The 12,734-nt window shown below is 53.2% G+C and overlaps 1 protein-coding gene across 2 annotated transcripts in view; it reads left to right on the top strand.

Annotated features, from left to right (window-relative positions):
* Positions 1-12,734, top strand: part of FAM120A (family with sequence similarity 120 member A) — a 1,536,407-nt gene that overhangs the window by 824,488 nt on the left and 699,185 nt on the right. The gene's annotated exons all lie outside the window — the stretch shown is intronic.

Genomic DNA, 12,734 nt, shown 5'->3' with positions numbered 1-12,734 from the left:
ATTGCCTCCAGCTCTGGATTTTCTCCTTATGTCCACCAAGGCTACATCACTTTACTGCATATCCTTCTTTGGGACCTCCCAGGATGTCGCCACCACCAATAACACCTGCACCCCTTTCTGAGGAGGACCTGCCAGAGGGATTTTTCTTTCTCTGTCCAGGAGGGTTAACGATGCCTGGGCCATGGGGAGCCATGTCCTTTTAGCCCTTCACTTCACCTCATGGCCCACCGCTGACTCCTGCACCAAGGGATATGTCATTAGACATTTTAACCAGTTTGCACATGCTGATGTCTGAAAGGCAGTAGCGTCTACCAGCTGCTTTACCTGCTCCAGCAAGGAAACCTCTGAGGCCTTCCCGAGCTCTGCGGACTCCATCTCATCCGGACCATTAACCCGTGGCCATTGTCGGTTGCACCTCCTCCTGTGGTGGGCAAAGCTGCCCATACAGACACTTTCACAACCCAGGGTACTCAAGGAACTTAGGAGTCCGATGACTTTGTTCCCGCTGATGGGGAGCTTCCTGACATCGAGGTGTCCTCCAGGCACTCTCCGCCAGGCGAGATCGGTTTGTTTCATTCTATGATCTGAAGGGCGGCAAAGCTATTGAGGAGGAAGGTTTTCTTTTCAAATGACGCGGGTTTCAGTTCCCCTGTTGGATGACATCTGGGAGGAGGGTGGACTGTTGGTCATGAAAAACCCCTAGCACAACTCCTGTGAAGAGGGATCGTTTGGAGTAGTACTGGCTCCGGGACTGAGAAATGTATCACCCCAAAAACACCTAGGGGTGGGGGATTCCTGCCCCACTCTTTCAAAGGTACAAAAGCTTCCCTGTATATTCCCCACAAAAAGTTTATAGAATTCTCAGAACCTGAAGAACTACGAGGACCCCTATGGTGTGGGATGCATTTAAAGGCCCCAAACAGAAGTCCCTTTCACATGAACAGCAGCTATTTAAACACTGCAACCAAAAACGGTCTGGCTTTGCTTTCCCTGTCACATGAATGGCAAGAATTTAAACACTGCAACAAAAACAGCTTGGCTTTTTCTTTTTGTTCAGGTCAAATTAAAGAACCATGGGAAAAGGGGCCCACCTGTCATTATCAATGGACCAGCAGCAATGTAATTCTCCAGTATGGTGTCTGGCATGGATTCACATGCTCATGAATATTCCCCGTCGTTGGGCTGGGAATCCTTGGTGAAGAAAAAATCAGTATCAGTTTTGTTTCTGATCTGTCTTTCTCAGTAGTAACCAATCACTGGTCTCTGGGTCATACTGCCCCAGCCAATGACTGCCCTCTCTCTAAGCCCCGCCTCTGGCAGCCATCTTCAGAGATTCACGCTCAAGTGTTGGGAGTCCTCGTGTTTAGCTCTCGAGCTTTTGCTGCGGTTTTTTCGTGCTTTTTCAAAGAAAATGTATAATTTTTCAGTCAAATAGAGCCTGAAGCTCCACCGTCTCTACATCCGATTTACTGGTATCCGTGTCAGATTTATTTCTATGCCCCTCAAGGGTGAAGATTTCGTCGAGTTACGCTTCTTGGGGGATTCCAGAAGTTTCTGCGGCCTACCCGGACATGGCCCAGGAGAAAGGAAGCTCGACGCCCGGAAAGCTGTTCAGGGTTTGCCCTGGATGCCAGCTACAGAATGTGTTCAAGGAGGACGAGCATTTGAAATGTCTCTGCTGCCTTCATGAGGACAAAACGCATGTGGAGAAGGACTGTGCGTTTTGCAGCAACATGTCGGAACGGACCATCAGGGACCGACACCTTGTCTCTCCCACTGGCTGGAAGTGAGGAGTCCGTCAGGTGAGAAGAAGTCCGAGCGGTCTTGTAAGTCCTGTGAGGGCGCCCCGGCGACGGGGCCCAACAGAAGGCAAAGCATTGCGAGTCCGCGGGCACCGGGAGCGCCGAACGGTCAGGCTCTTCGGCTGCCAGGCAGGGCGCGCCTTCCCCGGCACCATCAACCACGAGCCAACGGGGAAGAGGAAATCCGAGAACCCGGATAAGCCTCTGAAGAGGCCCCGGTCGATCTCGAAAGATTCGGCCGAGGGGGAGTGAGGCAGTGACCCTCCCCGCGAGGTGAAGGCCTCAAGCGCGCCTAAGGCGGTGAAGGCCTTGATTCACCCGGCAAAGGCCTCTATCGAGGGAGTCGCGGCAGCCCTGGCGCAGCCTATGGAGGCTGCACCAGTGGAGGCGACCTCGGGGCCCAGAGTCTCCCTGCCTCCGCAGAGGGAAGCCTCTTTCAGGCCCATCGAAAAGACCCCCGTGAAGACCCCGGCGGAAAAAGAGGGGGGGGGGCCGGTGGCCATTGTGGACACAGACACAACATCCGAGGAGGAGCTGGCAGAAGTCCTAGAGGGCCTTGATGAGGGCGTCGAAGAGGCCCGTCCCCACGGGAGGGATCCCGACGAGGGTGACGACGAGAGTGACGGCGGCACCGGCGAGGGTCCTAGTCACCCGTCGCTTCCGGAGCCGCAGGATAACTCGGCGGCCATTTTGTTGGCAATACAATCTTTATGTTCGGAGATAAGGAGGAGATTGCCCTTACCACCGACATAGGACCCGGTACCAGGCCCGACGCAGGAACCAGAGCCGGTCCCGGCGGGAAGCACCCCGAACAAGAGAAGACGGATCCACCCAGCCCCACTTTCTCAGCCCTCGCAGGCCTGCTCGGCCTTTACCCACATCCCCCGTCCCTGCGGATGACATGGGAACAGACACGGCCACGACGGGTACCGATGGCGGTGACGACGGGACGAGCTCCCATCACCAGCCCGGGCCTCCCCGTCCGATGAGATCAGATCTTTCCAAGCAATGATGCCAGGGCATCCAAGCTTTTTCAGCTCTGCCCCGAAGAGAAGGAAGGTTCCCTTTACCAACGGCGCGAGGCCAAGAGGAAGTCGGTCCTCGCCGTGCATCTGCTGGATGACATCTGGGATGAGGGTCTCACCCTTCTCAAGAACCCGTCTACGACGCCTGCCAAGAAGGATCGGTACGAGAAGAAGTACCGGCTCCCCGACGCGGCCCCTTTGTGCCTTAGGGCACAACCTAGCCCGGACTCGGTCGTCTCAGCGGCGGCCAAGAAGAAAGCGGGGGGGGCATTCGGTCTCAACGTCAACCTCCCTGCCGGACGGTGAAGGGAAGAAGCTGGACGCAATGGGACGACGAGTTATCTAGTCGGCGGCACCAACGATTAAGGCGGCCAACGCCCTCGCAATCGTGGCCCGCTACGACAGGGAGTAATGGTACAAGATCGCCCCCCTGTTGGACTTCCTACCGGATGACAAGAGGGCCGATCTTGCAAGAAGGTGAAGTGGCGTCGGACAATGCCATTACGGTGGCAACGGACATTGCCAAGGCCGGTTTCCGCCAGCTAGACCGGAGACTGCTAGGGCCCTAGGCGTTCTCTGGCAATGGAGGCTGTCCTTTCGGAGCGCCGGAGGCAAGCAGGGTGCCTCCAAGGGATTCGGCGGTGACTCCTCTACGTACCGCCAACCGGCCCACTCCTCGTCGTAGGAAGCCTATAGAGGACGAGACAAATCGGGGTGGGGGGCTGCCGTCGTCGCCAGGGAGGCCAAGGCGGCAAGGCGTCCTCCAAACAAGATTGAACCGACAGCAGGGTCGGGCCCCCACCGAAGCACCCCGGTGGGAGGCCGGTTGGCGAAGTTTGTCAGCGTGTGGGAGTCCATCTCCACCGACCGTTGGGTGCTAGACGCCCTGGCCCAGGGGCACGCCCTCGAATTTCTGAAGTGCCCCCGCATTCCACCCGTGGTCAGGAAGGAAAATCACGTCCCTCAACTACTTTTGGAGGTGAGGGCGTTGCTCAAAAAAGGTGCCATCGAGCTCATCCCGAAGTCTCTGGGGCTCCGGAGTATACTCGAGAAGACAGGAGGATGGCGCCCCATCCTGGACCTGCGACGGCTGAACAAGTACATTAAGGCACAGAAGTTCCGGATGGTCACCCTCCAGCACGTGCTGGGACAACTGGAGGAGTGCGATTTCCTGTCGTCGTTGCATTTGGGGGATGCGTACTTCCACATCCCCATTCTGAAAGGTCACCGAAAGTTCCTCAGGTTCGTGGTCCAATGACGGCACTACCAGTTCAAGGCCCTCCCGTTCGGATTGAAGTCGGCACCCAGGGTGTTCCCCAAGTGCCTCGCACCGGTGCCGGCGCGACTGGGCCTGCAGGGGATCCACGTCTACCCCTACCTGGACGACTGACTCATCCGAGCAGGGACAAGGGAGCTCGCCGTGGATCACACAGCAAAGACCGTCCAGCTGCTCTCGGACCTGGGATTCTCCAACTTTCCCAAATCCCACCTGGTCCCGTCGCAAGTCGCACTGTTTCTGGGAGCAAAGCTCGACACAGTGGCGCGCCTGGCCTCACCGTCGGAAGAAAGGACGAAGGCCATCCTGGGCAAGATGCAGCGTCTGCTGGCCACGGACGTGGCAAGGGTGAGGTTCATCAAGTCCCTCCTCGGGAAGATGTCCTCCTGCATATATCTCGTGCGACTGTGCAGGCTTCGGATGCGCCCTCTGCAAGAGTTCCTTGACTCCCGCTGGATCCAAGCGAAGGGCAGCTTCGAGGACAGGATTCCGCTCGACGAGACCTTCCGACGAGCAATCCGGTGGTGGGGCACCCGCGCTCATCTGACGGCGGGCACAGACTTTCAGACCCCATCCCACCAGATAACGGTGACGACGGATGCCTCCCTGGAAGGGTGGGGAGCACACACCGGAGATCTTCACGCAAGAGGCCTTTGGCTCCCAGAGGAGAAGATGCTCCACATCAACATCCTGGAGCTCTGTGCAGTGTTCTGGGCCCTAGGGTCCTTTTTCTCCTGTCCCTCAAAGGCAAGGTGGTGAGAATTTTCACCGACAACACCACCACGATGTTCTACATCCGGAAGCAGGGAGGAACCAGATCCCCAGCCCTCTCCAAGGGAGCCCAGGATCTGTGGCATTGGGCCGTCGCCCAAGGGATGTTTCTGGTGCCCTTTCATCTGGCAAGGATAAACACCATCGCCGACTCACTCAGCAGGGAGCTGCGCTCGTGCCACGAGTGGGAACTATGTCAGGATCAAGTGGATCGACTCTTCCGACGATGAGGAAAACCCCAGATCGACCTGTTGTTGACGAATTCCAAGTGCCCGAGGTTCGCCAGCAGGTTTCCCCAGCCGAGGAGCATGGGCGATGCTTTCTCGTTCCCCTGGGAAGGCCTGGTCCTTTATGCGTTCCCTCCGTTGCCGTTACTGCTCCGACTCGTCAACCAGCTCAAGAGGTCCCGGTGCAGGATGATCCTGGTCGCACCGGCGTGGCCGATGCAGATCTGGTTCCCGGACCTTCTGGACTTGTCAGCATACCCACCAGTCAAGCTGCCGACGGACGCAGATCTTCTCTCCAGAGAAGGAGGTGCCATACTTCATCACGACCCGGAGTCGCTGAACTTGCAGGCCTGGCTCCTGCAGCGCTAGAGTTTGGAGGGTACGACAACCCGGCTGACTGCAGAGAGGTCCTTGCAAAAGCCAGGGCGTCCTCAACTCTCAAGTGCTACGGACATAAGTGGAAGAGGTTCTCTGTCTGGTGCCGTGCACAGAAGATTAACCCTCTACGGATTACGGCCCCTCAAGTGCTGCCGTTCCTACTGTCGCTGGCCAAGGCTGGACTGGCTCACGCCTCCATCAAAATACATCTATCTGCGATCTTTCGATATACCAGAACCACAGAACGGGTGTCATTGTGGTCCCATCGTCTGGTGAAGGAATTTATGAAGGCACTGTTCCGATCGTTCCCGCCGGTGAAGGCCCCTGCTCCGGCGTGGGAGCTCAACGTTGTGCTGACCAGGCTCATGGGGGCGCCATTCGAGCCCCTGCATTCGTGGAAGACTGCGTTTCTTGTGGCCATCACCTCCGCACGGCGAGTGGGAGAGATCCAGGCCCTATCCTGCAATCCTCCATATTGGACTTTTCACGACACTTCGGGGGTGCTGAGGACGCACCCCTCGTTTATGCCCAAGGTGGCGACATACTTCCACCTCAACGAGCCCTTGGTGTTACCTGTTTTCTTCCCATCGCCTTCGTTTCCGGCCGAGAGGACTTTGCACTCGCTGGATGTGGCTAGAGCGCTGAAGTTCTACGTGGACCGCACAAAGAAGTTTTCGGAAGACATCACAGCTTTTTGTGAACTTTGGACCTGTGAACCAAGGGAAGGCTCTCTCGAAGGCTTCCATTTCAAGATGGCTCTCCGGCTGCATCACGCACTGTCATCGGTTGTTAAACCGACCGTTGCCTGGCCGTCCGCGAGCCAATTCGACCAGAGCTATCGCTGCTACCACGGCATTCTTGTCTGGTGTGCCCTTGCTGGACGTCTGCAGGGCTGGTACGTGGAGGTCGACTCACACCTTCACGAGATTCTACTGCGTCGACCGGGATTCCAGGGAGGAGTCCAGGGTCGGCCAAGAGGTGCTGCGCAACCTGTTCGCCTAAGGTGAGCCTGGTGAGGAGGTAAGAACTGCTTAATGTTGAGTTTTTATGTAATGCTTAATGTTGAGCCCTTTTTTCCACCTCCCGTTGGTTGTGCATGTGTGTACTGCTATGTATTCTTATATTCATGAGCATGTGAATCCATGCCAGACCCCATGCTGGAGAAGGAACAAGTTACCTGTAACTGTTGTTCGAAGGGATTGTGTCCTCCGACGTATTACTTATCTTTGATAGATCATCTCACAGCTTGCTGGCCTCGGAAAATACTTTTCAGTAGAGGGCGCTGCGCGTCGTCGTCCCTCGAGCCAATGTCCCTCGATGGCCTCTGTATCGGCGCCGACGTCACCACGCGTATAAATAGACTCGCGCAGCGTCCGTTGCTCAGTTCCATTTTTCCGCGCTTCGTGGGGCTTCGGAATATCGTTGCTCAATTCTTCAGTCAAATATATCGATATATTCCTCGTGAATACCGACTCATACTCAATGGCTTCCTCACCCGAACCGACGACTCCACGGTTCGGCTTCAAAAAATGTCGAGACTGTGGAAAGAAAATGTTGGTGACGGATCCTCACAGGATCTGTTTGTGGTGCCTGGGAATCGAGCACCATTGTTCGGAGTGCAAGGACTGCATGTCCATGACGGCGAAAGCCTTGAAGGAGCGTAAGGGGAAGCTCGAGAGAGGTAATGCAGTTAAAACTTCTTTCGAAAGTTTCCTTGGCGGAGTCGAGACATTCGTCTCTTCGCCATCATGAAAGACATTCTCGTTCTAGATCTCGAAGCAGTTCCCATCACTCTTCGAGATCTAAGCATTCAAAAAAGAGACGTCGAAGATCCCCTTCCTCGTCTTCATCTTTTTCCGTTTCTCCAAAAAGGGTGTCCTGTCCCACAAAACCTAGTTCTCAGGCTGAGTGGGAGGAATTCAGGAAAAAGATGCTAAGCGTCTTCGAGAAAGCAGTGTCGACCCCTTCAAAGACTGCTGAGGGTGATACCCTGGGTCAAAGACCCGAAAAATCAAAAGGCCGCGAGTCGCAGTACCCGGCGAAAGAAGCCACTCGAGAGCGTCACAAACCTTCGAGTAAAGGCAAAGTTGCGTCTTCAATGCTGTCGTCGAGGATCCCTTCGACACATAAGGGTTCTTCGACGCACAGGTCAGTAGAGTCGACGCCGTCTTCGACGCCGAGAAAAGACAAACCCACGGCCACCTCACAGCCAGTGGCCATACCTAGAGCCTCGAGCACGAGAATGTCGTTGACAACCTAGAGTCAAATCCCGATACTCTCGAGTTCGAGGCCTCTACCGCCTCTGTTGACGCCTTTTTCGATGGCTTCGAAACCTTTAACGTCTGCGTCAATGACGTCGACGTTTTCTCAGCCAATCATGACAAATCTGGCTCCTTCTGCTCTGGAAATGGGATTCATACCATTTTCAAGACCTGACCACTCCAGGGTCTTAGCTTCTATTTATGAAGAAGGGGAGGATTCAGATCAGGAAAGGCCTTTTGCGTTGCAGGGATCTGCAACTTCTGCACTAGAGGAATTTACCTCTGAGGAAGGTAGGTTGAAATACCTCCATGAAACCCTACTGGAAGCAAGTGGGTTGGACACTTCCCCAGAAGTGGAATTTGCCACACCAGACCCAGGGGAACATGCTGAAACCCCTTATAGAACCTTGATGGCAAGGATAATAGAGTTTATGGGATGGTCCTCACCCTCACCTGCTTTTCAGCAAGAAGACCTCAGACATCTTGGTCAAAGGTCCACGGGAGGATCCTGTAGTGCCATTTCATGCGGCATTACAAAGGAGAATATTAGCAAACTGGGAAACACCTGAGGTTATCCCAGCAGTTAACAAGAAACTATCAGTTAAATATCGGATGTCGTCTGCTGACCCTGAATATTTATCCAAACACCCAACTCCGAAGAGTCTGGTTGTTCAGGCAGCTACTTCAGCAGGTAGTAAATCGGCTTACCCTACTGTTCCACAGGACAGGGATGATGAGAGATATGACTCTATGACCAAAAAAGTATTTTCCGCATGTAGCATGGTGTTGAAATCCTACTTGTACGCTCGCAAGGTTCAGCCACACACTTTGGGAGTGTGCTTCAGCGGCTGCCTCCCAGAGGGAGAAGTAAGGAAAGCGTTTCTCAACATCATTAAGGATGGTAAGGATGCAATGTGCGAATCCCTTCAGACTGGCATCGATTTTGCTGACCGTAACAGCAGGGCCATGGCAGCAAGTACAACAACCAGGAGATTTGCTTGGTTGCGAAAGTCTGGTTTTGCTCCAGATGTGCAAAGCAGACTCTTGAATATGCCCTTTGACGGCTCTTCTTTGTTTGGTAAGAAGGCGGGCGACAGTTTCGAAAAACTACAAATCTCAAAGGCAGTAGCAAAATCCTTAGGAGCTGCAATCTGTCAGACACCATATCGCCCCTCAGGAACCTCTTGGAGAGGTAAGCCCTTTCGCTTCTATTCCGCATTCGGAAAGGGCAGAGGACAATCGGTTCAAAGGGGTCAGAAGAAATTCACCCGAGGTGGACGGGGTAAAAACACAAAAGCCGCAGCAGGTGCCTCTTTACCCTCGGCATCAGCCGCCTCCAAACCGCTCTTAGGACTCTCTTCACAAAACACCAATAGGGGGCAGGGTAACTCAACATCTGACGGAATGGCAGGCTATTACGTCAGATGCTTGGGCATTGGAGACAGTTGCCCAAGGTTACTGCCTCCCTTTTCTAGGCATCCCTCAGAGTCATCCACCGGGGAACAGCTCTCTGAGAGTTCCAGATCCGCTCCTCTTGCAGGAAATTGTAGACCTGCTAGAGAAAGGTGCCATAGAACCGGTACCTGTAGCGGAGAGAAACAAGGGCTGGTACTCCCCCTACTTTCTCATACCGAAGAAAGATGGAGGACTGAGACCTATCTTGGACTTAGGAGAATTGAACAAGTTCCTCAGGAAGGACACATTCAAGATGGTAACACTCTCTCAGATCCTTCAGGCCCTCCAGCTCCAGGACTGGCTGGTATCTCTGGACCTCCAGGATGCTCATTTCCATGTGCCAATCCATCTCAAACACAGGAAATACCGGAGGTTCGCAATTTGCGGCTCTCATTATCAATTTTGAGTACTGCCATTTGGGCTGACCTCCGCCCCGAAGGGTCTTCACCAAGCTAATGTCGGTAGTGGCGGCAAGTCTTAGGAGGGAAGGGATCCACGTCTACCCCTACCTGGACGATTGGCTGATCAGAGCTGTATCTTCAGAACAAGCTCAGATCCAGCTAGATGATGTCTGCCACTTCCTTCCTAGGCTTCTCCCTCAATTTAAAGAAGTCACAGATGATACCATCACAGAGACTCCAGTTCATTGGAGCAATCCTGGACACTTCCCTCGGAAAAGCCTCGCCACCAGAGGTGAGGGTTCAAGATATTCTGCAGATGGTCACCAAGTTTCAAAATGCCCAACGTCCCCCAGCCTTCGACTTTTTGAGGTTGCTAGGCCTCATGGCATCCTGCATCTTCCTTGTGCCAGAGGCTCGCCTGAGAATGAGATCTCTTCAGTGGGCACTGAGGACTCAGTGGTCGCAATTCTCAGGGAGAATGACAGACCACCTTCAGATTCCGGACAAGGTGGCTCGAGACCTTCAGTGGTGGGCCTGCCAGAAAAACATCTTGAAAGGGGAACTGTTTTGGCAACCATGGCCGGAGATAACAGTAGTCACAGATGCCTCACTCACAGGGTGGGGAGCCCATACCAACGACTTGACCACCAGCGGTCGTTGGTCTCCATCGGAATCCAGACTACACATCAACCTGTTAGAGCTGAGAGCAATCAGGCTAGCGCTGAAAGCTTTTCTGCCATCTGTACAGGGGAAAAATGTCCTGATAATGACAGACAACACAGTGGCCATGCACTACCTCAACAAAAGAGGAGGTGTAGGATCACTACCACTGTGCAGTGAGGTAATGCAGCTCTGGTTTTGGGCAATCCAGGAAGGAATCTCTCTATCGGCAGTCCACCTAGCCGGAGAGAAGAACTTGACGGCGGACGCTCTGAGCAGGCAGGGCACAGTCTCCCACGAGTGGGAACTAGCTCAGGAAGTCCTTCAGGAGATCTTCGCCCTTTGGGGAACCCCTCAAGTGGATCTGTTTGCCACCAGTACCAACAGAAAGTGCAATCTGTTTTGTTCGAGGGAATTTCCACCGAGAGCTCTAGGGGGCGCGTTCGTAGTGGACTGGGAGTTTCTACTCCTGTACGCGTTTCCACCAGTCCCTTTCATTCCTCAAATGATCAGGAGGTTGAGAAGATTCCGGAGAACCATGATCCTAATTGCCCCAGACTGGGCCAGGAGAACGTGGTACCCGGACCTTCTGGACATGTCCATCTTCCCTCCAATTAGTCTTCCATTCAAGGAGAATCTTTTCTCACAGAAGGGAGGTCAGGTTCTCCATCCAGACATCAGACCCCTCAACCTTCACGCCTAACCTTTGAAAGGTTGAGATACAAGGATTGGGGACCACCCTGGTGACGTCATGGAAGTGTTGCTTTCGGCCAGAAGGCCAGCAACAAAGTCTTTATACCGCTGCCGTTGGAACAAGTTTTGCAGCTGGTGTAGAGAAGAGAATATCGACCCCTTTTCATGTGGTACACCAACAGTGTTTTCCTTTCTACTCAACTTGGCAAATTCAGGCCTTCAAGTTGGCACTATCAAGGGCTATCTCGCAGCGCTATCGATCTTCAAGCGCACTGCGGAGGAACCTTTGTATTTCAAATTACCCTTAGTAATACAATTTCTAAAGGGATTAACTAATGTCTACCCTCCAAAACCTTTCCAGGTTCCTTTATGGGACTTAAATTTAGTCTTAAATTTCCTGATGGGTACGCCTTTCGAACCACTCCACTCTTGTTCGCTAAGATTTCTCACCCTTAAAACTTTCTTATTAGTGGCTTTAACATCTGCTAGAAGGTTGAGCGAATTACAAGCTCTATCTTGTAAACCCCCTCATACAATTTTTCATAAAGACAAGGTTGTCCTACAGGTGAAGCCTAATTTCCTCCCAAAGGTGGTTTCTGAATTCCACATCACTCAGAAAATTACTTTACCTTCATTCTATCCGCCTCCCCATCCTGGGAAAGAGGAAGAAAGGCTACATAGGCTGGACCCAAGGCGTGCTTTAAGCTTTTACATCAACAGACTTGCTAGGATTAGGCAAGCAGACCAACTGTTCGTGGGTTACTCAGGGCACAAGTTGGGACTACCGATAACAAAGCAAACTATTTCCAGATGGATTATTTTGGCCATCCTGGAATGTTACAAACTGGCAGGGAAAGGGCCTCCTCAAAATCTTAGGGCTCATTCAACCAGGGGTATCTCAGCCTCCTCGGCCCTCCAAAGAGGGGTTCTGGTTCGAGACATATGTGCAGCTGCCACATGGTCGCCCGCACATACCTTCACAAGATTTTACAACCTGGATTCCTCCTCCAGTCAAGAGACTCGGTTTGGCAAAGCCGTTTTACATTCGGTTCATTCCTAAAAGGAAAACATGCGTTTTACTCCCACCCCCAATTGCACACCACTGCTATGGGAGTCTATCAAAGATAAGGAATATGTCGGATGACACAATCCCTTCCAAGAACAAGTTACTTCTTACCTTGCAACGTTCTTTCGATGGGATGTTCCTCCGACGTATTCCTTATCGCCCCTCCCATCCATCCCTGCAGTAATACTTCCCTTGTGGTTGCAGCTCACGTTCCTTCAAGGTCAATAACCAATTCATGTAAAACAACTGTTAACGTCAAAACGGAACTGAGCAACGGACGCTGCGCGAGTCTATTTATACGCGTGGTGACGTTGGCGCCGATACGGAGGCCGTCGAGGGACATCGGCTCGAGGGACGTCGACGTGCAGCACCCTCGACTGAAAAAAATATTCCGATGCCAGCAAGCTGGGAGATGATCTATCAAAGATAAGGAATACGTCGGAGGAACATCCCATCGAAAGAACGTTACAAGGTAAGAAGTAACTTGTTCTTCTCCAGCATGGGTCTGGCATGGATTCACATGCAAACCCTCCATCCTGCCCCTCTACTGCTCTTCACTTGGTCATACTGCCACTTTGTGTGCTACCAAATCTGAAGATGGCTGCCAGAGGCGGGGCTTAGAGAGAGGGCAGTCATTGGCTGGGCAGTATGACCCAGAGACCAGTGATAGGTTACTACTGAGAAAGACAGATCAGAAACGAAACTGATACTGATTTTTT

The sequence above is a fragment of the Ambystoma mexicanum genome, chromosome 2p (assembly GCF_040938575.1).
Source record: "Ambystoma mexicanum isolate Mex_15411 chromosome 2p, UKY_AmexF1_1, whole genome shotgun sequence".
In the NCBI taxonomy this organism is placed as follows: Eukaryota; Metazoa; Chordata; class Amphibia; order Caudata; family Ambystomatidae; genus Ambystoma; species Ambystoma mexicanum.
Note: the sequence above shows the minus strand (reverse complement) of the source record. Positions and strands in the feature narration are given on the sequence as shown.